This window comes from Rhincodon typus, chromosome 34 (genome assembly GCF_021869965.1).
Source record: "Rhincodon typus isolate 14 chromosome 34, sRhiTyp1.1, whole genome shotgun sequence".
Taxonomy (NCBI): Eukaryota; Metazoa; Chordata; class Chondrichthyes; order Orectolobiformes; family Rhincodontidae; genus Rhincodon; species Rhincodon typus.
This window is the reverse complement of record NC_063365.1, coordinates 7,628,673-7,631,939: the sequence shown is the minus strand read 5'-3', so window position 1 is coordinate 7,631,939 and position 3,267 is coordinate 7,628,673.

The window sequence follows — 3,267 nt, the reverse complement described above, 5'->3', positions numbered from 1 at the left end:
GCCTGCTGTGTTCATCCAGCCCTGCACCTACAGTCCTGAGTCAGCGTTGGTGTCCTGGAGGATGTATCCACGAGTAGGTGTTGCTGCACCATTCCTCTCCTTTACGTTAGAAGGTTACATGCCCCTCAGCAGGGGGCTGAGAAAGAAAATACGCTTGGAATCAACAGTATTGAACTTGGAACAAATGTTCACCAGGCTTTGCCGCGAAACAAATGACTGTGGATGCTAGAGATTGAAACAAGCCAGAATGGAAATTGTTGGGGAGAAACAGGTGCAGGTCTGGTGGCATCTGTGCAGACAAAACAGAGTTAATGTTTGAGTCTCGTGATTTTTCTTCAGAACCAGGTCTTAAAAAAGCTTGGGTGCAAAGTAGCAAGAGAAATGAGAGTTAAGAAGTTAAGTGTTACTTCATAGAATAGTAGAAAAATGAAGAAATATGTAATAGTTTACATTAAAGTCTTCCATAGTTTAAAGTAGGAAAATAAACAAGTTAAAAGTTTATCAACTTTACTAACACCTTCCACCCCAACCTTAAGTTCACCTGGACCATCTCTGATACCGCTCTCTCCTTCCTGGACCCCTCTGTCGACCACCTCAACTGATATCTATTTCAAGCCCATCGACTCCCACAGCTACCTAGACTACGCCTGCTCTCGCCCATCTTCCTGCAAGAATGCAATCCTCTACACCCAATTCCTCCACCTCCGCTGCATCTGCTCCTAAGGTGAGGCATTCCACTCCCAAACGTCCCAGATGTCCTCGTATTTCAAGGACCGCAACTTCCCCTCTTCAGTGGTAGAAAATGCTCTCGACTGCATCTCTTGTGTTTCCTGCACCTCTGCCCTCTCATCCCCTCCCCGCGACAAAAACAAAGACTGAATCCCCCTTGTTCTCACGTATCACCCCACTAACCTCTGGATTCAACGCATCATTCTCCGCCACTTCCGCCACCTGCAATCTGACCATAACCAAGGATATATTTTCCTCCCCAGCCCTATCTGCCTTCCATAGGGACCGCTCTCTCTGCAACTCCTTCGTCCGCTCCACATTCCCACTAGCCCCACCGCCCCTGGCACCTTTCCCTGCAACCGCAGGAAGTGCTACACCTGCCTCTACACTTCCCCCCCTCCCCTCCATCCAAGGAACCAAAAAAACCTTTCACATCAGACAAATGTTCACCTGCACATCCGCTAATGTGGTCTGTTGCATCCGCTGCTCCCGATGTGGTCTCCTCTACATGAGTGAGACCAAGCGGGGACTCGGAGACTGCTTTGCAGAGCACCTGTGCTCGGTTCGTGGCAAATGACATCACCTTCCAGTCGCGAACCACTTCAACTCCCCCTCCCACTCTCTGGGCGACATGTCCATCCTGGGCTCCCTCCGGTGTCACAATGACGCCACCTGGAAACTGGAGGAGCAGCATCTCATATTCCGCTCTCAATGTGGACTTTACTAGTTTCAAAATCTCCCCACCCCATGACCAGCCCTCCTTCTTATCCCTGCCCCCTTGACCCATCTGTCTTCTCTTCCACCTGCCCGCCTCACTGACCAATCCCCACCACTGCCAACCTGCACTCACCTATCACCATCCCACCTACCTTCCCCAACCCCGCCCCTCCTCACTTTATTTCAGAGCTCCCTTCCCCTTCCCCCATTTCTGAAGAAGGGTCCCAACCCGAAATGCCAGCTTTCCTGCTGCTGTGATGCTGCCTGGCCTGCTGCGTTCCTCCAGCTCCACACTGTGTTATCTCTGACTCCAGCATCAGCAGTTCTTACCATCTCTAAGTTAAAAGTTCAACAGTCTTTGATGAGTCTTCCACTTATTTCACTTTGGTCCCACTTATGCTGTTTGCCCCCTGGACCTTCTCCACTCCTTCCTCCAGCATGTCAAGTGAGTTAGCAGGAAACATCTCCAGCATTGTCAAAAGCTTTCCTGGAAACAAAAACTCTGCCCCCACCAGCGCGGTAGACTCTCCTCTTAACGCCACCCAACCCAGAGAGAAGCACCTGCGAGGGGCTAGCCATCTCAGACAGGTGCCTGGAGGCCAGACGCAAAAGGTGATAGAAGCGTACAAAAGCCCTGACAACCCACCCGCTGCCTCATCAGACACCACCACCTGTGGCACGGTGTGCAGATCCAGCATTGGACTGTTTACTCTTGTAACCTACAACCCTGGAATGCAAGAAAGTCAACCACGGTCCCAAGTGACCACTTCAGAAGAAGTACCTCCTAACCCCTCAGTCTGATAACACCTATGAAGTACCTTACCGTATCTTATCTGATACCTAATGCTCAACTCATTAGCATGACAACTTATTATGTTGCTGGAAGAGCAATTCACCTGGTACCCAAAAGCCACTTTTGCCCTATAGCCATGCAAATCTTTTCTCTCTGATCATAATCCAAATCACTTTTGTAAACTATAAGTTTTTTCCATCACGCTACAGCAACCATGTTATGAAACAAAAGAAGTGACTTTGTGAGCAAGGTGGGAGCAGAGTGGATGCTGAGAGTCATGGGAGTTGGTAAGAATGTAGGATGACAAACTCTCGAGTAAAATAAGGGACATCTTGTCATGGTGAATAGGAAGGCACTCATGTTCAAAGATCAGAGATCAAAGATACAGAGAAAAGACCTAGCAAAATCTGTGACAGTTGATCACCCTGAAAACGTGAGAGGAGTTAGGAGAGTGTGGTGGGGAGATTTACAAATTGAGAGAGAGGAGAGCTCTTGAGACCATACCAGTGAGGGGTGTGTGGCTAAAATGTACCTTTTTGTTTTGCTGAGTCACAACATCATCATCTCTCAGTTCACAATCACACACAAACCATTCATGTCCACACTGGAAACTCCCAGGATCAATCATTAAGCGGTCTGAGAAATAAACAACAAAATTGTTACAAGGGATATGGTACATTCAAAATAATCGACAGTCCATTAAAACAGGACAGATGTCACCCTACCTTGGCAATGTATTCCAAATATCCAAAAAATGCACATCAAAGAAAGGGATCTCCCTCATGACCTTGTTGCTTCATTTCTCAGTCACCTTAAATTGTTGTCCTCTAGTTATCATTTTGTTACCAACACGAACTGTTTCTCTCTATCTACTCTGTCCAAACCCCTCATGATTTCAACAGCACTATAAAATTCTCTTCTTAATCATCTCCAAGGTGAATGGCCCAAGATTCTCCAATCTACCTGCGTAACTGAAGTTCCTCACCTTTGGAGCTATTCCTTTGAATCTTATGGCACCTAAACCAATG